The sequence below is a fragment of the Falco rusticolus genome, chromosome 4 (genome assembly GCF_015220075.1).
Source record: "Falco rusticolus isolate bFalRus1 chromosome 4, bFalRus1.pri, whole genome shotgun sequence".
Classification (NCBI taxonomy): Eukaryota; Metazoa; Chordata; class Aves; order Falconiformes; family Falconidae; genus Falco; species Falco rusticolus.
Window position 1 is genome coordinate 14,316,158 of NC_051190.1, and position 25,448 is coordinate 14,341,605.

At 47.3% G+C, this 25,448-nt stretch overlaps 2 long non-coding RNA genes across 2 annotated transcripts; one reads left to right on the plus strand and one right to left on the minus strand.

Moving 5' to 3' along the window:
* Positions 1–1,142: 1,142 nt before the first annotated feature.
* On the minus strand, positions 1,143–3,903 carry LOC119147417. The gene is made up of 2 exons (XR_005104020.1): positions 3,791–3,903; positions 1,143–1,958 (listed from the first exon to the last, which is right to left on the minus strand). It is a non-coding gene; the product is annotated as an uncharacterized LOC119147417 (long non-coding RNA).
* Positions 3,904–4,641: 738 nt separating this feature from the next.
* Positions 4,642–24,986, plus strand: LOC119147575. The gene is made up of 5 exons (XR_005104081.1): positions 4,642–4,785; positions 5,080–14,471; positions 21,168–21,416; positions 21,686–21,812; positions 22,215–24,986. It is a non-coding gene; the product is annotated as an uncharacterized LOC119147575 (long non-coding RNA).
* The last annotated feature ends 462 nt before the right edge of the window (positions 24,987–25,448 follow it).

Sequence of the window (25,448 nt, forward strand, 5' to 3'; positions counted from 1 at the left end):
GAGTGCAATTGCTGCGTGCCTCCTGTGGGCGTTTTGTGATCCTGGCTGGAGGAGACAGGTGACAGGCACAGCCAGGAATTAGCACATAGAAGTCCTGAAGTTTAGGCAGTCTAATGTCTTCATAATGAGCTGACTCCTTGTAGAATCACTTAAGAGTGAAATATTAAGGAAATTAAGTAAACCAGAAAGATGCTGGAATTTCTCAGTATAAAAGGCTAATGTTGCATGGGGAATGAACTCACCTGCAAAGCCTGTTTTGTTTTAATATGATGTCACCCTGTGCTTGCTTCCCCTTTGTGTTTGTCCACTTGACACATTCAGTCCGAAATGTGAGCAGCTTGCAACAGGGTATGTTTTTCTTGTGTTTGTAAAGCCTGGAGATCTTGGGCTGCAATGTGGAAAGGGGCCTAGGTAATCTCTGGGGGAGCTAGACCTGATGCTGAACTGAAGCACTGCACCGAGACCAATGAGTTAGATGCTTAGACTTCTGCAGCCTCAGGCATTTGCCATCTCGTGACTTTTAAGACAGGGTTGGCAGTGTCCTCTGGGAGACCTGTCAGCTCATCCACGCATGGGTGTCTCCTGGACCCTCTGCCTGGGAAGCAGCTGCCCAGGGCCACGGCGTGCCCAGTGATGCGCTTTCAGGACATCTTGGCACACTTGAACGCAATGGGCTGGACTGTCCTCACAGGGCTCAAACGCTTTGGCGGTGACGTGACTGCTTCATTGCTAGAGCTATCGGCTTGGAGCTTACTGAGAGATCTCCGCTTGTGCTCAGACCACCAAACACTGTGGCAAACGAGAGGGCTGTTTCTGTTATCTAATCCTTTCTTGTGGAGCGTGAGTGATTACTTAAGCACACAGAGGTTCGTGATGCAAGTGCTCATTATCTACCCCAGTTTGTTACAAATGAATCATAAAGTAAACTTAATGAAACAAAGCACACAAAAGTAGATTGATGTTTGACTTGGCTTGGCTTGATGTTTTCTCTTCTGAGTTTTTTTTTTTTTTTTTTTTTTTTTGTCAGTTTGGCAAACACTCTAGGTTTTTATCCAGCTTTGTGATCCCTTTAGAGGCTTTCACAGATCAGTCCAAAGTAAGGAAGAACCACGAAAATGAGAGAGAAACAGACAACACAGAGGTAAAAGCACAACAAGGGTACCAGGGTGTATTCTTTCACTCAAGGTCTTTTGGACCCATTTGGGGTCATCTTGACAAAGAAGCTTGGTTTCTACAGCTGTGGATGTTATTTTCAGGGGACTTTCCTCTGCAAAATGCTTTGCCATAACTGAAGCAGCAAAGATTGGCATGTCTGGGCGGTCATTGCTGCTGAGGGTAACTTCATGTAATGAGTGGAAAGTAAAGTAAAACTTGAAGAATAACTATGGAAAAAAAATTTAGAGGTTATAGTCAAGTCTCAGGGCACATTGCAACTTGTTGCTTTAGCAGACGGGCTGTTTTGTTAGTATCTGTCTTAGGCCTTCAGTGCCCCAGCAATGAAGAGCTATTCTCAGAAGGAATCACCTTAGAGGCAGTTTGTGATCTACAGAGCCTGACATTTAGATTATATTTCTGGTGGACTTCCATGGGCACCCAGGGAATGGTAGCCGTTGGGAGCAGGGAGGTGGTCTGAAGAGGATGTAAGACATACCTTACTTTTTATGCTTTTTTTTTGTCCCATCTCACTAAGGAGTTATAACAGGTTGTGTATTGGAGGATGAATGGTGAAGATGGGGTGTGCTGTACAGAAGTGAGCCATGTCCCTGGCTGAGCTGAAGGCTGTCTCTGCTTTTGAGGGCAGCTGCCAGAATGCGTCTGCAGCAACTTTTGGTCCACCAGCTGCGGAAGGCCCTGGTGCAGAGGGCAAATCCAGAGCCCCTGATGCCTTCTGGTGCAGCCAGACTTTTATGTTCCTTGTTGAAAAGCTTCCCAGGGGAGCAGGAGAGGGGTCTGCCTTGCTGCGTGAAGAGAAGCATAAATAAAAGCCATCAGAAAAAGGAATGGAGAGTTATTTTTCAGGTTGAGTCCACACTAGCCGACAACTTTGTCTCCTCTTAAAAACCAAAATCTCACTGGAGTCAGTCCTCTGGCAGCATAGAGCCTGCTTTAGGGAGGCTTTCTTTCTGGTTGCCTCAGCAAAACAAATATACTCAGGGTATATCTCACTCTGTGGGCCAGGTAACAAGCAAATAAAACCAATCAGCCCATCTCCAGGTGGTTTTTGATGCCTTTTGGTAGTAGCCTACCTGCCAGGAGCATCGCTGCAGCCCTGCTGAGAGCCGGAGTGCTGACAGAGTGGTGCAGGCGCAGCTCTGCACTAACAGTGGTGTGTGTCTGCCTGTCCTCTGGGCAGTGTGACGGCTTGAAATAATGTAGTAATTCAGTCTGGCGGGGTGCTGAGGACTCTCATCTTGCCTGAGGCTTCAGGAGGTCTTAGTTCTGATCCTAAGTACAGAGCACCTTGGAAACGTGAGTGTTTGGAGGGCAAGCCAACTGCCCTTGAAATGGGTGGCAAAGCCAGCACCTATTTTAGAGGATGCATGTGGTTATGTTTACTGCTGGCTTGGATACATCTGGGATCCAGGTGATAAAGCCTGGCTCCAGAGTGTCCTAGGTGGCAGTTTTGCAGGCAGAGCATTAGTCTGGTGAAGCCAAACCTTGAGGGTCAGATCCTCCACAGACAGAAGCAGATGCAGTTTTTAGTGCTTTTGGAAAAGCTGGGCCATTAATTATGAATAGAGCATGTGTACTTGCCTGCTTCCAGGGGACACGGAGCATAAGGGTGTCTGCCTTTGTACAAGGCACACAGTGAAATACAGCGATAGTTAAATGTTAATGCTCACGATCTGATATTTGGCTGTCTTCCTGCGTTTCTGTTTGCAGATGAGAGGGTTTTTTTGTGTGAGTTTGTTTGTTGTTGTTGTTTTAATTAAAAAAAGTCTTGAAGAGCAAAGAGCCTGAGAGCCCTCTGTGGAAGATCTGAATGCTCTCCTAATCGGAAAGGAGGGGGGAATAATTTAGAAGCCAGCCAAATAAAACTCAGGTGCCAGTTAAAAGCAAAGCAACCTTCCACTGACATTCGGAGTGGTGTCTCCCTCCTGGAGAGGGAATGGCATCTGTGGAAGCCTTCCAATTCAGACATTTGAGAGACACTTCTATTGACATTGACCTAATGGCTCAGGTCATTTGGATTTGTTACAATTACAATGGGACTTTGATTATGCCTTCTGTGTGGTCATAGCAAAGTCATGAGACTTCTGGACGGTCTACAAGTCTTTGGCTGCAATACTGTTCTTACTTGATGGTTAATAACAACACCACCCATTTAGAGTTGCTTAAAGAAAAATAAAGGCTGGGCAATTGGTGAAATTGTATGTAGTCAGAGTAAGGTAGTATTTTTTTTGCTATTTGCTAACAACAAATACACCGACGTATGTGAAAAGCTTAAATTGTGTTATTGCTTGGGTAGTTGCCTTACAATCTGTGAAGCAGCACAGCGTGAGGTCACACAGTCCTGTTGTCTGAGGATGAGCAGCTGCAGGGAGCAAAGGCAAATTCGACTGCGCCTGTGGCCGCAGGAGAGCAAGGCTGGGGGAAGGCTGCTGGCCGTGCTGCTGGCCCCCACACAGGCTGTGTGTGTCCTGAGGAGGAGCCTGCATGGCCATGCAGCATCCCCACCGGGAGAGGGGGGGGGGTCTCAGCAGTGGGAGCTGGGGGGCAGGTAGGGGGCACTGGCCCTCAGTGCAGGGTGTCAGTGCGCTGCCTGGGGGGCTTGGGGTTTTCCACTTACTTTTGTGGAGATGCGAATTCTTCAGCCAGCCTCATTAATTGTGGTTTAAGCAGAAAGTTATTTTTCCAGAACATGGTTTTCTCAATTTGTTTGCCCTCTGGTTTGATGACTCTGTGCGTGATAGATCACATAGGGAAAGGTGTGGGCATGATGTGCCTGCGCAGCCATATTTTAATCCTTCCTGGCTGTTTTGCATGTAAGTGATACACTTGTTCCTGATTTGGTTTTTTTTAACGTTTACTTTGTATTGCTGTATTTGATGTATTTGTATCATTTTATAATCAGAAGTGTCTACAGTGTTAGTTAGTAAAAAACCACATAAGAAAATTGGGCTTTTGTGCCAACATTCCTATGCTAATGTACCAAAAAAAAAATCATATTTAAACACCAATAACATTAAACTGCATTTAAATTAGAACCACTGAAATTCACCCCTTATTTCTGTCAAGGTCTCCAAAACACGCTTTTTCTAAAATACAAAAAGTAACATAAAAGCCTAAGGCTTCTAAAAGGTCATCTTTTAAAGAATAATCTGGATTTCAGCTGGAGGCTGCTAGAAATGCAGCAAACCTTTTAGTGACTGAGCTAAGCAACACTGAAAATCAGGTTTACAGGACTTGTATCAACAGACTGGCTGTAGAAGTTCAGCTTTGTTATCGTGGCAGCTTGCTACAAGTGGTAGGGCAGTATTGAGAAGCTGAGGTTGTGCTATGGGCTGCACTGAGAAGCTACAGGTGAGGATGTGGGGGTGCGTAATGTGAAGCGCATTGCATTTGTCTGTGGAAAACCAGGCCAATTTATTAATGTACATTTCTAACTGGAACTCTCGCTTTCAGTTTGTCTTTGTAAGGATTGAGGACCTTTGCAGTCGCACGCTGCTGTACCTTGCGTTGCTGCCGAATTGAGCGGTCCCTCAGGAGCTTACCCTCACTTACCCTCGGAGGCCGGACCAAAGTGATGATCTGCCAGTCCCATGGATGAGCTGGAAGTCGCTGGTGAGCAGCCGGTGTGTGGAAACCACAGCCCAGCACGACGGGCTGTGTTGTGGGCAGTTCATAACCCCTGGTGGGAATGGCAGGACTGGGATACGGAGGGGCCATGCTCAGCCTCCATCTGTGAGCAGATGGTTTTCTGCTCTGCTCTTTTCTGAGCAGCAAAGGGGCAGAGAGCAGGGGCAGGGCACAGCCCTGGGCTGCCCTGTAGGGCTCCAGGGACATCTAATAAGATGCATTATATTTTCCAAATGGTTCTCACTTCTCTGTGCTTTTACTTCCCTGCTGTATTTGTAGCTAATACAGGAGCAGCTGGCTGCTATTGCTCTCTGACTTCCAAAGATCTCCAGTTCCTCACCAGCCCTGCCGAAGGAGGCCCCAGTAGCCTGTACCAGTGATTTTTCCTACGTGACCTCGCCTTCTCCCCACCAGTCTTCAAAACCCAGACACTCTGGCAAAGTTTCAGATGACCCATAGAGGTCCAATCTAAAGAGCTAAAGTGACAGAGAATCTGTTGCATCCTCAGGTAAATTGTTCCAGTGGTTAATTAATAACCTTAAATGTTCTGCACCAAGAATAATTGTATTTCTTTGTAGAAATGCCTTTGGTTTCCAGCCACTGGATCTCAAGATGCCTTCATCTGTCAGATTAAAGAGCCTCATCTTATTACTTATTACTGTGTAGGCACTTGCTGACCGCTCTCAGGTCACCTCTTAACCTTCCTAGGGACAGACTAAATGGATTGAATGTCTGTAGTTCCCCTCTGTAAGTGAGGTTTATCAACCTCCTATTCTTCTTGCTTCTGTCTGCTGAAACCCCTCCAATTTGTTCTCATCCTCCTTTCCAGCCAGATGCAGCAGGGTCTTGTGCAGTCTTTCGTGCCTTCTACCATGGCTAAAGAGCTTCTGGGCACCCGCTGAGCCTTGTCCTGCTCTGTGCATCCCAGGGCTGAATTATTCCTCAGCTGCTGCTGTGTCCAGGGTCAGGCTGAGCCCTTAGTGCCTCTCTGGTGTCCCCATAAGAACGGAATGGAGAGTGCAAAGAAGCCAGTCCTGAGCTTGGGATCAGCCTGTCATGGCCCAAGGGGTTTTGGTGCCTCTAATTTGGCATCTACCCTGGCTATGCAAAAAGAAAAGGAAGGTCCTGAGACAGGCGGCTGGGCTGGGCAGGAGGGACAGAGGAGCTGCTGGGGAGCTTGGGGCTGTCTCCTGTGTGAGTCTGCTCACACAGAAGTTCACCAGCTCCAAGTGAGTGTAATTGCAGAGACAAAGTCGGAGCAGCCTGAAAATCACAGGGACAGCATAACTTCCAGCCGAGGAGAAAAGGGCCTTTACGAGGTCTTGAACCAGTGTCCTTAGGTAGGTTGTGCGGCGGCGTGATGTGTGAGCACTCAGCCACTCCGCTGCTGGTTAGAAATGAGAAATTTCAAGGGCTATTGAGCACTTTGTGAATTTTCACAGTGGCTCAGCGCAAAGTTATTTAGCACAGGTGTTTTAGTAATTGTGATGCATTGGGAAAATTCACAGTGCTCAATGGCCCTCAAACTTCCACCTGCTTGGTGTGGTGGTTAAGTATTAGTGCAGTGGATTATAAGATAAAATATGCAGGAGAGACTTGCTGGCTGCAGGAATTTTTCTGGCACTGGTTATACTTCTTTGTTATTCTACAAATGGTTTGTTTATCTGATGTGTATTAGAAGGACAGAAAGTTGACTTCAGTGGCTCTTAAAGTTGAGTGTTCTGTACCTACTGAGGCTGATGGGTCCACGTCCCCTCATGGCCCAGGCAAGGGCACTGCAGAGGGAAAGGGGTCTGCAGACCACATCCCTGGCCGTGCTCAGCGGTATCTCTGGGTGTCCCATTCTGGGGCTGCACAGCTGCTCAAAATGCCCAGCCATGAGCCCTGGGTAGGGGGACAGGGAAGAAGAAGGACCTCTGCCCACAGTTCTCTGAAGGTACGCAACTGTACCTGCAAGTCCTGGGTAAGTTTTCCTTTAATTATCCCTTTCCAAGTCACCTCTGCTCCCATGCTGACTGTGCTAGGAGGGCCCCTTCGGGAAGGATGCTCTATCTGTCCTTTCATGCACAAATGAATTGATTAGGCATCTTTGCAAGGATGTGATGTGGCCAAGTACAAAGAGTCAGAAGAAAGCTTTAATTTTACTTTTACTTCAGCCCTGACAGTGGAACATTGTGGAAAGCACAAATACCGAACTGATGACACAGGCCATTATTACAAAGTAATTAAATACAGAAAATACTGTTTTCTGCTGTCTCCTAAACTGAATTGATGGAGTAATCCTGCAAGCTTTACTGATTTTGCTGTGCTGTGGATGGGCAGCTAAAGCACAAGGACCTGTGGCAATGTGGGATGGCTGAGCTTGTTGGCTGCTGCAATTTGCAGAGCAAACTGTTTTCTCATGTTTTAGTTTTTGATGCTGAACGGATATTAGCAATGCGATTCCCCTCCTTCCCCAGCTTTCTTCCCAGATAAACACACATAGCTGACTGGCTTTGTTCCACCCAGTTCTCTCCATATATTCACCCCAAGCCCAGTTATCATGGGAATGGGCCTGCACCACTGAATAGAAATTTCCGAGGAAGGGAGGGTTCAGCATCTGAAAGCAAAAGGTGATAAGCGAGAACACACTGAAAATCCCAGATCTGTGCTGTGAAAGGGGAAGGCTGGTTGGGTCAGCTGAGACTCGTTGCTATATTCTTACATGGAGGTGTAAGTGCAGGTGAGGAGGAGGAAAGCGGTGGTTGTGGTGGGAGTGGGAATACTCAGATTGGGAGCTGTCGGTGTGGCTGCCACACGGCAGGAGCTCTCTGTCACCGACACAACCCCATCGGCCTAAGGGCAACTCAGATCCATCCATGGGGGCTGGAAACCCCTCAGTGGTGCTGGCGATGCTCAGCCCAGAGCTGCTTTTCCATTCACGGTGCCTGATCCTCTGCCACACGCTCCCCTCAGCCCTGCTAACACAAGCAGTGACGCTTTCTTTTCCAGCTCCCACAGCTGAGAGAGCAGCACTTCTACTTTTGCTTCTTTTCCCCACACTGCGTTTAGACACTGACTTTCTAATTGCAACCGGCCACCTCCTCCGTGCTGGGAAGCGAGCGTGTCTCCTGCGAGCCCTGGTGAGGCTGCGGGCTGCCCTGCCGTGCACCGTGCTGCGGGTTTTTGGCAGGGTGAAACACTGACTCTGTGGCATCTTTGGGTCTTGCAGGCACAGGTGGGACTTCAGTGATAAAAAAGCAAAACCAAAGCAGGCAAAGTTTGTCATGAGCCAAATGCAGCCATTTGCAGGTCTCCGGAAGATTAAAAGCTGGTGTGTAACTGGAGAGTCCTGCTGTGATATGCTAATAAAATTAATGAATGGACTCTATTTTGAGCTTATTGAAATATTTCAGAATTCCCAATTCTGACAAGATTTCAAATGGAAATTTCAGATGTCTTCTCCCCAGTTTCTCCTCAGTCTCCTCTCTCCCTCTCACACCATCGTTTTTGGTGATATTAACATGTAAATTAAGCTCAGTTATAGAAAGTAACATTTTGACAAGTTGACAAGTGTTGTACATGACAAGAGTTTGGGTTGGGAGGGGTTCCTGTTTCCACAATTGCTATTATTCCCTGGCATGGAAATATAGCTGTGTGCAGCAGTGGTCAAGGTGCTTGTGCTGTATTTAGCCCCAGTAGCCGGGATACCCTGCTGGACGCAGTCATCGGTGGCTGTGCAGGGTCTCTCCAGGTCCTACCAAAGCCAGCAGATGATCTGCTTTGCTGCCGCTACAGGAATCAGGTTTGGACCTGTGTGTTGCATAGCAACTCTAAATTATTATAAGGGTATTATTGCTACTCATGAATAAATACAGTTTGTCTCTTTCCTGTTTATGAATTGTTTTTATGCCGTTCCCCAGCCGAGTGAAGGCTTTCATCTCCCCAAACAATGAAACTCAAGTTACTGCCAGAAGCCTGGTAGCTGTCACTCAGCAGCACAGAGGCTGTAATTAGTCTTTTCCAGTGCACACTTCTTGGATTTCATTTTAAGGAGGACTTTAACTTGTTGCTTATTACTCACAGCTGACCCGTCTCAGCTCCCAGTTGTGAAATGGGTTTCCTGGTAAGCGTTGAGACAGGTTGTGTTTCAGGTGTGGGTGTTTTTCTGTGTGGATCCTCATTCCCAGATGGAAAAAGCTTACAGCTCGTCTGTCTTCACCACTTCTAGGAAAAAATCATCCCTGAAAGCAAGTGATATATTTTGCCTTTTTCTCCTATTCTTTGAAAGCTGTCAGTACTAATTTAATTAGTTGAAGCATAATCACAGTTTATCATTTCCAAGTCTAATGTATTATAATGTTGTTTATACTGATTTGATGATTAAAGGCCTTGTCAGAATCTTTGTTTCTTTTCAAAAAGAAAATGTATTTATCACCCTTAAAAAAAATAAATAAGTCTTTGTTGTTATGCAAATGAGACACACCAGATTAAGGATGCTTATTTTACCTGAACAGGTATTTACAATAATTTTCTGTACCTTTGTTGTCTTTTTTTCTTGACTGCAGTGCCCTTGTCTTGCTCTGCAAGATGAATCCTCACTGGGACCAGCTCTCTCACGCAGTGCTGTGGCTCTGCCCAGCCTTGGCCCGTGCTCGTGTCCACCCACACCCTCTTCTCCTTTACCTGTGAGCCCTGTCCACCCTCAGAGGGGCCCTCCATCACTGTGCCTGCTAACAGGGTCTCTCAGAGCTTCATCTGCAATGTGACCCCCTTGCACAGGACTGTCTCTCAGGGATGGTCCCAGTGCACCGGCCCAGCTGTGGGTCCCCAGGATGCTCAGTGCAGGTGCTGGGGTGGCTGTGGGACCCACTGCCAGCTGGGGAGCCCATGTCTGGGGGTAAATTGCAGTGTGTCCAGGGGCAAAATCTCAGTTTGGAGGCTGAGGGAGCTCCTTGCCTCTGCTTTGCTGGTGCAGGCAGTGTTGGTGGGTATGACCCTGTCCAGCACACAGGTGCTTCCATCCTTGTGTTGATGGGTTTTCCCAACTGCCCTTCCCAGAGACCACGGAGCCTCCACCAAGGTTTTACCAAATCCCACTTTATTTCCCCAGTCTCCTTGTAAGATCAAACATCTCCACTTTGCAGCAGCGCTGGACTGAAGATCCAGTCAGGTGAGTAAATGGAGAGAGGCCTGTCTGCTCAGAGCAGTATACCAGGTAAAAGCTTCTGGGTTTGGGCTGTTCACTATGTTCTGCTTTATTTTGCATGCATAAATACGGTGTCCTACATCTCATGGCCATGGTTGTAAGCTGTGTTTCTGGTCCTTGAAAAAGCAATATGTTTCATACACCTTCCTGCTGGAGCCTTAGCTGCAGTTTTCTGCAGCTGGGTGAATGATCATATTTGTGTCTGTCATCAATTCCACAGTCTGTTATTTAAATTACAAAGCTCATTCTTTGCATCAGTATATGCACAGCAAGTTAGCAATCTATGCATAAAGTCTCAGCAGGCAATGATTGTCTCCTGAGGAAGGCAGAAGTAAAGGCCGCCCACTGGATTGACAGAAATATTGCTGAATTCAGATGAGTTCCTGGAACAACTGGTTTTCTTTCGAAGAAAGTTGCCTTTAACACTGTTGCGACTGAGCACAGATGAGCAGGGTGTTGGAAATTAGGCTACCAGCATAATTACAAGCTGGTGTAAAAAAAAAAAAACACCCCAGTGTCATCAGCTTGTTTATGACCTCAGTAAAAACAAACCCCAGACCTGAACAATTATGCTAATTCTGCTTTGATTTACAGCAATGATAACCAGCAAATATGCTGACAGAGCTGCCTGATGCATGTGCTGGAGGAGCAGGCGGGGACCTCATGGGGCTTTCTGCAAGGTTTTTCTTTAATGGGTCATTAAGGTTTGGGTTCTGTTTAGCATTGCTCTCTCTTTGGGCGTCTCCTCCAGCCATGGGTGAAGGGTGATGTGAGCCCACTGACTTGTTTTTAGTGGTGGGGGAGAATGTGGGTGTGGGGAGCTGCACCCTATGAATTGGGGTATCAGTGATCTGTGCCAGCTGGCGAGGGAGGCAGGAAAAAAGAAAAGGTTTTTTTATTATTATTTTTTCTTTACTTGCAGACCCTAATAGGGTTATTCTCCCCTTGGCCTAGGCGGTGGTCAGGCAGGGAGACAGAAGGGACTGGTTTAGCCCTGTTTTGCCTCTGTGGTGTGGTCTCTTTGGGATACTGGTAGCAAGCACTGCAGTCTCCCAGATGTGCAAGTTTCAGATGTGCTGGTCCTTCCTTGAGCAGCTCCGAGAGTGATGCCCTGTCCCAGCAACACCTGCTGGGGCCAGCAGAGCTGGCACTGTTGGCTGTGAGTGCGGTGGAGACAGCAAGACCACCTTTGGTCCTCTGAAGGTGCTGAGCCACCTGGATTTTTGAGCTTACTGTGGATAAAAAGGCTATTTTCAAAGAGATCACTGGTTAAACTTTCAGTGGACAAAAAAGGAGCTGAACTTTAAAAGTAACTGAGCCCTCGCAGGACATTTCCAAGTATCTTTGCGAGGGAAAGTTCTGGGCTCTTGCTGTTTAGCTGGCAGGGACTGAGGGATGTGTGTATGTTTATTTTATATCTACACACACACACATGCGTGCATGCATGGGTGGGAGGGATGCCATGGAGGCTCTGAGATGTCTCTGTGTGCTCGAGGCTGGCAGCACAGGGCTTGTGTACGGACCAGGCTGGGAGTCCAAGCGGGTAAGTCACCCTGGTGGTGGCACCTCCTCGGGGCACTCTGGCTGAAGCCTCCACAGGCACCGGCACTGCTGCCCCGTTCTTGTTTGCAGTGCTGCCCTAACCAAAGTTCATGGTCGCTGACCCCTGGGGGGTCTGTCCTCTGTCTTACCAAATAAATCGGAGGAAGTGGCTCGTGCTTGGGGGGAGCCCACAGTGCCAGTGGATGGGGAGCATCATCCCCTGGCCACCATGCCGCAGCTGAGCCCGCCTGCCTGTCTCCCCACCCCGGCTAGTGCTGAGCGTGTGGAGGAGGCTGTGAGTAATTTTAACCCCTGGAACAATTTCTGGGTCCCTGGTAATGGGCTTTCTTCTTGCAGTAAAGCAATCTGGGAAAGTCTACCCTTCACTTTCAGGCTTTAAAATGACCTTTTTTTTTCCCCTGACATAAGGATAAAATCATGAAAACGAATGCCATAGTTCTTGTTGTTCGGGGTTTTATAATGCAATATATTTTGGCTGGTGTGAAAGTTGCACTCCCTGGTTGTGGCTCCTGCATGCTTCACCAAGCAGGCTCTGAGTGATAGGATTACAATGGCATGTCTTTCTCTAATGAGTTTAAGCACAAAGAGTTACTATTTCTAAATAAATATGTGCTATTAAGTGCTGTCAAACTTCTACAGAAATTATTAAAACATTGGATGAAAAACTTTATAAAAGGCTGAACTCTCACTTGGGAAGCAGCACATAATGCAAATCAATAGAGCTGCATTCCTTTGCCGTTTGACTCTCAAACATGCAGCTTGTAAGAGTCCTTCAGGATCTCCTCCCCCCTTCATAATGCTGTTTTGTTTCCAAATACCAGTAAAGGAACGTTTTTTTCCTCAAGGTAATTGCATAACTTCCTTCTGTTTCATGCTCAAAAAGCACCTGTGCAAGTCAATGGACCACAGAGCGTGTTTAGATATCTCTTACCCTCTGCTAATGATGTTCAGTAGATCAATCGAGGAAGAGAGTAATTTTTTTTTTTTTTCCCTTATAGAGGATCTTGATCTTTCTCTGAGGGGAATGACCTTGACTTCGTAAAGCAGCTAAACTGGGAAAGCTGTTTTGCTATTCAAACTGAATTTAGACTATCTAAATGGATAGTAGGCAAAAGAACAAATCTTCTCCCTCAAACAAATGTAAGATATTAAGACGTGGCTTTGGAATGATTATAGGCTAATACACAGCTTGCTGAGAGGTGGTATTTTTGCTTTTTCGCCTGTGTCTCTAACCTTGAATGTTCCATTCATCTCTGTGGAAATGCTTCCTTTTTGTCAGACGTTTTGTGCACACAAAGAACAATTTAAAACTTACATGGCATGGTCAATCTGAGATACCTAACTGGCTCTTTGGAAAACATGAATTGTGTTTTTTTTGGGTTTTTAATACAAACACAAAACAAGTCAGTGGCACCACATTAATCATTCAAGCCGATTGGACAGTCTCCAAGCACCAGTTGAGTTTAAAAAAAAAACAAAAAACAACCAAACAAAAACCCTACACACTTTGATAAGAACCAACTGGGAATGAGATATTTCTCCCCACCCCCCACCCCCACCCCCCCCAAAGTTTCGAAAAGAACAACAAAAAAACAATTGGAAGAATTGGCAAGAAAACAAATTGAACTACCATGGCTGGTTGTAAGGGCCATACTTTGCCTCTGGAGAAACGATTCATAAATATTCATTAGCCTGGGGAAACATGAAAAAGAGGATTAGACTTATTCGTGGGAGTTCATCTTTAGGGTCAATGCTAGGGTGTGAGAGCCAAGACAGGCAAATTGCAGTTTTATAACATATTTCCTGGGACAGGCAAGATCTGTGGTCTTCCCTCTTAAAAACAAAAAGGGGGGAAAATCCTGAAAAGACAACAAAAAAGTATTTTCATTTCTTTACACAGCAGAGATGCTGTCTCAGCTCAGGACTGCCCCATGGGTGATGCACACCCCGTGTCCTGAGGCACCGTGCCATGGCTCTGGCTGCGTGTCCCGGGGGCTCTGTGTGGCACGTCCCCAGGGATGGGTGCTGGCCCGTCCCTGCAGACTGCGGCACTGCTCCCTGTGCTGTGTTTGCTCCTTCTGTTGTTGCCTTGGCCTGTTCATCCCTGGGATGCTGGGGGGTCCCCTGTGCTCCTCGGCACTCTGTGCAGAGAGCCGCATCCAAGCAGCCCTGTGCTGGTGGGGGATTAGTGCCCGTGGCACGATGTAGCCCTGTACAGCGATGGGGTTTTTACTGCCTGAAAAGATCCAACAGTTTTGAAGCTGGCAGGATTGCTCCTGAAGTCCTTCCACGCAAAGCTGGTGCACAGCGGAGAGCTAATGAGCTCAAAAGGCTGATGGGATGGGAAGAGTCCATGATGCTTCCAGGAACCACCCCCAATTTACCAAGGGAAAAGAAAATGACTGTGACCTCTGGCAAGATGGCCAGGAGCATGAAGATGTCCATATGTCACCTATCCGCTAGAGGCTGAGATGATGAAGAGAAGCGAGTCCCAGGGAAATGTAGCCAGGTCCAGATGATAACTCAGTATTGCAGGACTTGGAGTCACTACCTTCCTCTGCTTCCAGGGAAAAGGCTCTGTTTACTCCTGCATCCCTTGGTTGCCTGTTTAGAAGGTGACATTGGTATTGCCTGCTGCCAAATGTACGTGTAATTTCTTATAGATTGCTCTCCACTGCCGGGATGGATGGCTATGTGCTGCCGTGAGACACAGACTGATATTAGCAACAGAAGTATGGAATCTGAGAGCGAGCCCCTGTGCTAATATTAAAGGAAAAATGCAGCATGAGCGTACGCAACATACTTTATGAAATCTAGCAGACTGATGACATCTAGAACCATCTGAAAAATCAGACCTCCACTTATCCACCCTCTGCAGCACACAAAGTTAATCATGCCGTAATGCCGCTAAAATGAGTGGGTAAGTGATTTTAGAGACTTTATCCATCATCAGTTCAGGGCAGATACACCATTTGTGATTCCTACACTTAAAATCATATAACCATAGAATCATTGTACTGGGTTTGCATGGCAAGGTTCTGGTAGCAGTGTGGCTGCTGTGAGAAGCTGCTGGAAGCTTCCCCCATGTCCGACAGAGCCAGCGCCAGCCGGCTCCAAGATGGACCATCAGCAACGGTGGTAGCACCTCTGAGATAACGTATCTAAAAAAGAGGGGAAAAAACCTGCGCAACAGCAATTGCGGCTGGGGAGAGCAGCGAGAATATGTGAGAGCAACAGCTCTGCAGGCACCAAAGGCCAGTGCAGGAGGAGGCAGGAGGGGCTCCAGGCGCCAGAGCAGAGATTCCCCGGCAGCCCGTGGTGAAGCCCACGGTGAGGCAGGCTGTGCCCCCAGCCCAGGGAGGTCCAGGGGGAGCAGATCCCCACCTGCAGCCCCGGGAGGGCCCCGGAGCAGGGGGATGCCCGAAGGAGGCTGTGAGCCGCGGGCAGCCCGCGCTGGAGCAGGGTTGTGGCAGGGCTTGTGCCCCCGCGGGGACCCCCGCTGGAGCTGGCTGTGCCGGAGGGACCCCCGCTGGAGCAGGGGCAGAGGGTGAGGACCCTGTCCCTGAGGAGGGGGGAGCAGCAGAGACAGAGTGTGATGGACTGACCCCAGCCCCGTTCCCTGCACCCCTGCGCCGCTGGGGAGGAGGAGGGAGAGAAAACCGGGGGTGAAGTTAAGCCCAGGAAGAAGGGAGGGGTGGGAGGATGGTGTGTTTCAGGTCTGGGTTTATTTCTCATTATCCTACTCTGATTTGAATGGTAAAAATCTAAATTAACTTTTCCCCAAGTTGAGTCTGTTTTGCCGGTGACGGTAATTGCTGAGTGATCTCCCTGTCCTTGTCTCGACCCTCGAGCCTTTTCTTATGTTTTCTCTCCCCTGTCCAGCTGAGGGAGGGGAGTGATGGAGCAGCTTTGGGGGGGCACCTGGCATCCAGCCATGGTCAACCTACTGCAAGCATTCAGGTTTGAAAAGACCTTTAAGATCATCAAGTCCAATCATTAACCCAGCACTGCCAAGCCCACCACTAAACCCTGTCCCTATGTGCCACATCTACATACCTTTTAAATACCTCTAGCAATGGGAATCCAATGCTTGATAACCTTTTGATGAAGAAACTTTTCCTAATATCCAATCTAAACCTTCCCTGGTGCAACTTGAGGCCGTTTCCTCTTGTTGTATTGCTTGTTACTTGGGAGAACGACCCCATGCCAGCCTCCTTTCAGGCAGTTGTAGAGAGCGATAAGGTCCCCCCTGAGTCTCCTTTTCTCCAGGCTGAACCACCCCAGCTCCCTCAGCTCTCCTCATCAGCCTTGTGCTCTAACCCCTTCCCCATCTTAGTTGCACAGAGGGATGTGATCCTCAAAATCCGGTAGCTGGGACAAAGTGTTGGAGTCTCACTGCCAGTGCACTAGAACAGGGAAACACAATATACCTTGTAAAGTGTGCATGGGCAAGTGCTGCCAGAGAGTCTTGTCAGAAATTGCACAGGTTTTGTAGACAAATCAGGCAAGGATGAAGCTGAATTTAGGAAAACAATAGCTAGAAATATTTTCTGCTTTGCTATAAGCAACAAAAACCTTGGAAGTGAATTGGTTAGTCTGCAGGATCCTGCTGTTAAATATCAGCTTTCCCAGCTTCAATGGGAAATGCTTTGCCCCATGGTAACCGGGATACTGTAATATTGCCTTGCATTTTTGTCTTTTCTATGTCTGCGGAGCTGTTTCCTCCATTTTTTCAGTTACTGCTGTCATTTCTGGTGCCTTTTAATATGCCAAAGTAACTCCTAGCAGAAGCACCAGAGGCTGAGGGGAAATTGGGCTTTCTCTGCCTGAGCCTTTTTGTGCAGGGTTTTCTGTTTGCTGATTATTATCTTGAACAAGCAGAATTCTGACAAACGAGGGGGGGGAGAAGGGGCGCTCACATTGCTTGAGCCTTTGTACCTTCCCCAGGTTGTTTTCCTCTGCTTGCTGGGTTACAAAGATACAATCACGGTACTTTAATACTCTTGCTTAGGAGCGAGGGATTTCCAGCTCCCCAAGGTGGATTTCACTGAACAGCTCCAAGCCTGATGATGTGGGAAGGCAGAGGCTGCAGGACAGGCTGTGCTGTGCAGCTTTTCTTGCTTTTGATTAGAGCTCATCGCGTGTTGAGGATAACTTGCCGTAAGGGGTAACCAGCGCACGCTAAGGCAGTGCCAAACAGCCGATTGCTCTATTATAATAAGAAGACTTAAAACCTTCCTCCACAGTGGGTCACCCTGAGTGTGCTTTTATCCCAGCCCAGGTGTCCCGTGGCTGTTTGGGTACAAGGGCCATTGTTGTGGTTTAACCCCAGCTGGCAGCTAAGCCCTGCACAGCGCTCGCTCACTCCCCCCAGGTGGGATGGGGGAAGAGTCAGAAGACTAAGAGTGAGAAAACTCGTGGGTTAAGTTGAAGACAGTTTAATAGGTAAAGCAAAAGCCACACACACAGCAAAGCAGGGAATTCATTCACCACTTCCCATGGGCGGGCAGGTGCTCAGCCATCGCCAGGACAGCAGGGCTCCAGCACGTGTAGCGGTTACTTGGGAAGACAAACATCATCACTCAGAATATCCCTCCCCTTCCTCCTCCTTCCCCAGCTTTACATGCTGAGCATGACACCATATGGTGTGGGACAGCCCTTGGGTCAGCTGTCCCGGCTGTGTCCCCTCCCGACCCCTTGTGCCCCCCCAGCCTCCTCGCTGCTGGGGGGGTGAGGAGCAGAGAAGCCCTTGGCGCTCTGTAAGCGCTGCCCAGCAGTAACGAAAACATCGGTGTGTTACCAACGCTGCTTCCGCCTGACAGGCGGCTGCCAACTTTTGAAGGGCAGATCGCTGCTGTTTTCTCCCCCCGCATGCTTAGGCATCTCAGACACCACCAGCCACAAACAGGGAGCCTGGAGCCCCGTCCCTCCCCACTCTGCACTTGCTCCAGTCTCTTGCTGTTTTCTTTTTCCTGCCCTGCATTGATACTTCCTTCACACTTCTTCTGGTCCTCGATCACCAGCAGCCAGGGCATTGCAGCTGTCTATATTTTAACTTAAAGTGAGTGGCATCTTTTCTCCTGGCAACAGGCTGCCTTGCTTTCTTCCCCTCTCCTTCGATAAAAAGTGACAAGTGCTCCTTCACAGAGCAGCACAATCAAAGGAGCCGCTCAAAGAGAGCTGACAGTAAGTTGTGTGCTGGCTGCAAGCTGTTTTACCGTGGGACCGCTTAAATAGAGTTCACATCCTTCCCATCTCTCTCCCTCATGTGACAATGCCTTGCACCCTTTCTGATGATATCAGAGATTATCTCATGGTGGCTTATCTGAATAATCAGCTCTGGGGTTTCTAAACTGTCTAGAGGGATTTTTTTGGCAGCTCTGCAAAGCTCTCCGAAATGTGGTACAATGCAGCTGAGAGCCGTGCCAGAGGGCTTCGCTCCTTGCTCTGCCGCTCAGCACCCTGCTAATGGCTAGGTCAGTATATAAGAGGCTTTTCTAAACATTTCAGGATGCACTGATGTGTCTTTAGCCCTGGTTCAGGCAATCACAGACACTCTTTGGATGCAGGATTGCATCTTACTGAGTGCCAGCACTGCCTAACAGCAAGGGAGCCTCTCGGCAATGCTGCAAATCAATAATGTCTGTAGTTTTTCTCCAAATTCCCTCGAGCCAAGGGTTTTACCTCTCCCCTGCCTTCATCTTCAGCAGTCTTCTTCAGTAGTAATGGGCATCTGTTACCCACTACCTCGGTGCCAAACATTTTCAAGTCTGTGTTGGAGGGATCTTGACTGAAACCGCTACTGTTACTGGTAGCAAGCCGACGATGAGCATCTGTGCTACCCAGCATAGCTCCAGTCTCAAAGGGAGTGTTTGTCAGGCTCCTTTTGGTTTGTAATGGCTGCTTTTACAGTACAGCAGTCAATTCAGCAGATAGCAGTGTAAGCACTGATGGTGGATACGGCTGCTCCCCTCTGCTCACCACCGTGGATATGCGGAGGGCAAAGTCAGCAGGATGGTAGCACAAGCTTTAAGTTAAACACATGCTTAAATTCCCTCTAGGGTAAGGTTGGGTTTTGTAACCCAGCCTTGCAATTAGGAAGGAAAATGCCTGCCATGGCCACGTGTGCTGGGACAAACCCATTGCTGCTGTGGCGATGCCGCCAGGAGGGCTCGGTGTTATTGCTGCCGCAGCTACGGAAAGGTGAAGAGTCCAGGGAGTGTTTTTTGCCTCAGGCTTAAATCTGAGTCTGCTTAAATGCCACTCCATTTAGTTCTGTTTGGACCAAGTGCATTTTAAGAAGAAGTTTAAGAAGAAGACTTTCAGAAAAAGTCACCAAGTCTTCCAGTCTGTCCTGCTTTGTATCACCAGTCATTTTATTTTGGCCCATTTTCCTAGAGATGACCCAGTAATGTGCACTGGACTCCAGCATATTTCCAGGAAGGCATCAGTCTCGATCTTCCTGTGTTTGGTGGGTTTTTTTCTTACTTTTATCTACAGTATGTTTCAGTGAGTTATCACCTTCGCTGTTAAATTATTTATTTTTTTCACTCCTCTAATTTAAATGAATGTCGCTTTAGCTAACAAATGTACCTTGGTAAAGAGCATTAAGAAGCTCAGATAACTACTTTGCAAAGATTCTCCTTCTGCTGCTGTGTTAATGAAACTGAAACACTCTTCCTTGCAGTGGTCTGTGTAAGATAGCTGGACTTTTTACATTTCATAATTAGTTTCTGGATGATTATCTATTAATATTTTCATGCTTGATTCCATGCCCACGTCTGCTTTTGGCCAAGGTCTCTTTTGGCCATCTTATTTTGCATATTTGGACTAAGCCGTTGAAGAAAATACTGCCTGTGCTGGAATCAGGGAGACTGCATTTGCTGAGCAGACTGGGGTAGCAATTTGGGAACTTCAATAATTAGTCATTTGTTTCTAGAATTCTGCTTTGGATGGCATGTAAATGTGAACTAACCTTTAGGAATCCTCTGCAGCTCTGACACCTAACATCAAACTTACACTTCGCAACAGGACAGAGAAGCTATAATTTATGAGCTAGTGAAGTATCTTTAATTAAACCGGTATTTTCTAAATTTTGACTTAATTTAATTTTAATCTAACAGAAAGAAGCAATCTGAGTCCAACCAAGGTTTTCCTTAAATACCATCCTTGTTATCTGGGAGGCTTTGAATCAAGTAAGATAGATGATTTTAATTTCCATGTTCTCAGTGTAACACTTGGGGTCAATGTTTGCATACTTATCATAGGCAGTTTACCATTGACAACCACTGTAATTGTTCAACTTTTCCTTGGTGAAGATCTGATTGACTATTATGCACTGTATTTATTATGTCTCACACTAAAATATAGATGATTGATTATTCCATTATTCTATTGACCAAGGCTGTAACAAGGTGTGACAAATATATGCCATTACAGTCCATAACCAACTGTGGAAGGTAGTGCAGTCAGGGTAGGAGAATTCTAATGCGTGCGACTCTCTGGAAAGCTTTAGGAAACTTTCAGGACACTGTATTTAAAAGACTTTTCCTGAATAAATGTTCTTCATTCCTGCTAGGTACTTTCTAAGGATAAAAAAAAAAGATAACAGCCCCCAATCCGAAAAGCTTAGAATATGATTGAGAGCCCACTGGATCCAAGGGAATTTCTTCCAGTGAGTTGCTGGGCTTTGGCAGGGTCCTGAGGGTAATCCCTCTGTTTACTTCACTGGGAGTTGTGTCAGCCCCTGGAAATATCACCATTTGTTAGCTGCATTAAGATGTGTGGGGAAAAAAGTGTCTTCTGTCACTGACGTAACACGTTAACGTGAATTATGTGCACATATAAAGGGGGCTTATAGTCGGAAGGAGAAAAACCCTGTATTTTAAAGCTCTTTATCTGCAGCTTGGTATTTGAAATACATAATTTAATTATCTTTGAACTCCTTTGTTCCTCCTTAAAATAAATCACGTTTAATTTTCCTTCTAAATATCATGCATTGATGGACACAGCACTGGGGATCATGGTAACAAAATGGTGTTGAACCAGCTACTGGAAATTAGGAGTAATAAACAATGCATTTGCTACCAGTCTGTCATATTAATTAGTCTTCAGAATGTGTCAGTGCTTTTCATTTGTATTTAACGTTGCCTGAGCTTACTGCCAATTAAATACAATGTTGTTATCAATTCAGCTCGCACGTGATTACATTGGATTAATGTGGTTATTTTCTTTGATCCACTATAATTAAAAATCACAGTTGTGATTTTAAACAAGTGTAAAAATATAATAAGTTTGCATTCACAGCTGCCTTTTTCTTCTAATTTACTTTAATAACATTTGCCTCTAATTAACAATTGTGGAAGTCCCGGGCCTCATTTAGCAGCTCAGAGGAGACAACAGCACTTTGCACGTGCCTGGGTGCTGTCCTCGCCCCCTGCCCAGCTGCAGTGGGCAACGTTTTCAAGCCAGGTCTATGGCAGTTCAGTCCCCAGATCCTCAAGGAGAACTCATCAGCCTCAAGCCAAAAGAAAATACCACCTTAAAACTCAATACTGTTTCCCATGAAGCCTGATGGCTGAGTCTAACTAGCGTCTGCACTGTGCTTAATTCCCAGGGAGGCTCGACCGCTGCGAGTGCTGCAGCAGGCTGTGCTGTGCAGCCGCCTTGTCCCCACAGGACCTGTCGCCCCAGCAGTTACACAGCCAAGAGGCACACGGAGACATTGATTCGTGCAAAATGGGAGACCATGACATGCTGAGAAGACGCGAATGCCTACAGGCTGATCTACCCAGTTCTGGGTTTTTGGGCTTCGGCTTTCCACTGAGTCGGAGCTCTTGATTTTGAGACCTTCCACCCAGATGAGGTAAGGAACAGGCAAAATGCCACCGCCCAAACCAGAAGGATGTTGTTTCCCATTGCAGCCCACTTCTGTGCTGCTGACAGACAAGACCCAGACAGCAGAAAGGCTGGAGGAGGCTGCTCTTCTGCTGAAGCAGATAGAAGTAATTAGTCAAATCACTGCGGCGCAGAGAGGGATGCTGGCCCATCTTCTGTCAGGCAGCAAATGACTCATTGCATAACAACTTCAGTAAAGGAGTAATTTTTTTCTTTTTTTTCCTCTTCCACTTTCAGCAGGGAAACAGAGAGATGGATTTTTCAAGAGGCCACCAAGGCTTTTGTTTGGGAGCTTTGCCTCCCAGGTCGCCTAAAGCCACTGAGAAAGTTACCGCCTGAATAATTGTCATCAGCAGTCACTCTGGTAAGGATGGAGACCAGAGGCATTGCTCCCCTTCAAGAGGCATAGACATACTGAGCAGCCGGTGGGTGAGTTTATTCCCTGTGTGGACCCAGCACTGCTGGATCCTGCAGGAATAAGGCAGCCCTGGATGCTCACCACCTCCCACCACCCAACCCCTTGTATCCCCCTGTCCATGCCGGCCATGGGGGTAGTGCACAGCAAGGACATTGCCGTGCAGCCCCCCACAAGGCACTGCTGGCTGGAAGAGCATTTTCCCCACAAGCAGCAACAAACAGAAAAGCGCTCTCACACATTCTTCATCACTTCCAAGTGAATGATGAGCAGCAAGCACCATGTTTGCTGAAAGCTGACCGCTTCAGCGACCGCTTCAGCTGAGTTTTGCCCACTGCTGTGTTTCATCAGGGGCCACTGCAAAGGTCTTCTGTGCTACAAGAGGCAGAGTCTGCCTGTCCTGCTGCGTGCCCTTCCTTACCAGTTCAGAAAGCAGATGAATAATAACGAAGCAAAGAATTAAGCCTGAATGAGTAGAAGTTAGCGAAACAGGAGCCATGCCTTGCTGGCCCTTAGGTAAGTAATGTGCAGCGTTCTGCTGAGGCAGGGCTCTCTGTGCACATAATAAGTAATGTTCCAGTGAGATGAAACCTCAGGCTCCTGATTCAGCTGGTATTTCTGGCAAATTGTTGACCTATTGCAGTTTGTTCAGGATTTTTCTAGTCTTGGTAGAGTGGCTCTTAACAGTGACAGATATGTCTGGCTGTTTCTAACAAATATGCAGCTTTTGTGACTCTAAAAATTCTAATACCTTGAAGAACCCCAGATAATAATTGCTCCTGTACTCTGCAGTAGCACTCTGTGTTTATAAGCAAGGAAAAGAATTAATTAAATATTAATTAATAGGATTTAATATAGCTGGTGCTATCTTGTGTCATAGAATAACTCACAGGGACAATTTTAATTTCACCTGACGTACGTATATGGATGATTTCTCTCCCGGGCTGGAACCGGAGGACAGTGCAGCTGTGCTGCAGGCAGGGAGAAGGGCAGCCCGGCTAATGAAAGGTGGCTGTGGGGAAAGGGTTCAGTGGAGCCGTTTGCCACATGGGAAAGATGTAAAGAGGAAAGCAGGAAAATGGCCTGCCTTTCTGTTCACCTTGGGAAGGAACAAATGCAGAAACCATCTCCTTGCCTGGCTTTGATGCAGCAGGTTTGATGGAGAAAATCCTGCTCTTTTAGAGCCCTTTTCCCTGCTTTATGGTAGCACAAGCAAAATTTTAGCCCAATTTTGGATCTGTTAAAATTTAGAGGAATTTTTTGAGTTCCTGTGAAGCGAACAAAACATAAGGGCATTGCTTATGTCACTACAAAGAGATGTGTCAAATGGAGTGACAAAACCAAATGCTAGCTTGTGCTTCACCACCTATTAAGCCCAGCAAGAGGCTGTGATCAAACCCCTTCTCTGAGTGTTGCTAAAAGGCTTTTATTAGCGGAGCGATGCAGCCTGTGGGGACCTGTCATACTGATGTTTCCCTGACAGGGGTCAGAGATCAGACAAACTACTACAGCACTGTACATCCAGGTTGTCTCTCAACATCCTTTGGCCTCTCGTTTCATGTCACATTAAGGCTTTTCTCCAAAGTACTTGTGTTTAAGGTGAATCTCAGGCTGACGCTTGCACAAGCTCGTAGATGTGCACCAGCAGCTGGTCGTTTGGTGATTTCAGGGGGCTTGCCATCGCAGCCCGGAGGTCAGGCAGTGCATGGCTCACCTTTGGCTGCCATGGGCTGGATCTCCATTGCAGCCCAGCCTGCATGGGTGAGGATGCTTGCAGACAGCTGAGGTCTTGGGAATTGCTAATGAAACCAACTGCTCTGCCAGCAAACTATCCCGGGTCCCCCACTGGCTGTGTAATTAAAATGGGGACTGTACGGGTGTGAAGTTAATGCTGTATACATAATGTATCTGTCCCAAGGTAAGCCTTCACATCTGTTCTCTGTAAAACTGTAAGTGCAGGATATAATTAAGCGAGTGAGAAATAGTTTGAGCTGAACACAGCATTGTCCACCAGCAGCTCAAACCGCCTCTCCCTGAAGCAGTGCAGTGAGTCTAACCAGCCAGAGTTAGAGCTGGCATAAAACAAGGCTGGAGGCGCTGGCGGATAAGAACGTTTGTGGGTTTGGCTTTTTTTCCTTTCCCCCCTTTATTCTGTCATCGAGTACAAGGAGAAACTTCAGTCTGTAAATGCCACCGGATCTCCATTTCACACTGACATTCCCAGGGACAGCAGAACTGCTTGTAAAGTGTCTGTCACCCAACGAAAATTGGGGAAAAAAATATCTTCCAGGCTTCTGCACACCTTCATCTCTCCTAAATAAGCTGTCGCTTAACCCTTGCCTGCCCTCCTCCTCCTGCTTCTGCCGGAGCTGATGGTGAAATGCTTGATCTGCTGGGTGTGGGCAGTTCTTGGAGAGCTGCTCACGAGATAGAAAAGAGGGAGGGGAAAAAACTTTTCCTGGATTTTTAGGAACATGCCTGAAAATGCTTTTATGTTCGTGACCCAGAAAGGCTCACCCAACAGATTTGCAACCACAGCCAAACACTGAACTGCCCATCCGGGCTTTTCCTCCCACCTCACCTGGTTTTTTAGTTAAATGTCAGCTTGCTTGTCAGCCCCCGGCTGTGGTTTTGATGTTATTTCCTCCCTTCTTTCAGCAGGATGTCTTTGCTGCAGAAGGACAGAAGTGCCGCGGCGTGACAGCTCCTCTTTCCCAGCCAGGGCTGCGCATGTGAGCAAGGGGCTCCGGCAGCGGCCGGGCGCACGAGGGATGGGCAGGCAGACATCAGACAGACAGGCATCACATCTCCTGGCCGGGCTGGTGCCAGGAAAGGAAAGGAGGTGTCAGGGCATCTGTCAGGCCCCAAAGCAGCAGCTGGCAGATTTAAAAGTGAAATGTGCAAACGGGGGATGTCCGCGCTCCAGTGGCCTCTCCAGGCACCAAGCAGGAGGATGCCGCACGCATCCAGGGCGCTGTGCTGGCCCCTCGGCTCCTGTTTGCCCACGGCTTCTCGTGAGTCAATGGTGTGCATGTTGTGTACGTATTGCAGGGGTTTTATCCAGTTACACCTGACTTCATTTACAAATACACACTTTTCATGTATAAAACTGTGCAGGGCTACAGGGCTCTCCTCCTCTTCTATATTACTTCTATGCCTCCTCTTCTATATTACTCCTCTTCTCCTACAATTTAGGTATAATCTTCGGTGATGGGCTGCTGATCTTCTACACTGTTTGTGCCAGCCCAGCCTCGGAGAGCCCCACCTGAGCAGCTTTTCCTTCTGGTGCTCCCGGAGATAAGTACAAGCTGCTCTGTCTGTCTGTGTATTTGTGTATAGGTATGTCCGTGCATACGCCTGTGTGTATATATATAGTGTTGTCTTGGATCATTAGAGGTTATTACCTAAATCTTTTCACATTTGTGTCTGCCAGGCAATAAGCAAGTATTATTAAAACAGGGCTGCTTAAATGAAAGCAGCTGGAGAATAGTTTTCATTACAAGGCTGCCAAATTATTTGAGCAATCTCCTCACCTTACCTCAGGCCTACCCAGGGGCTGCAACTCAAATGCCAGAAACTCATTTC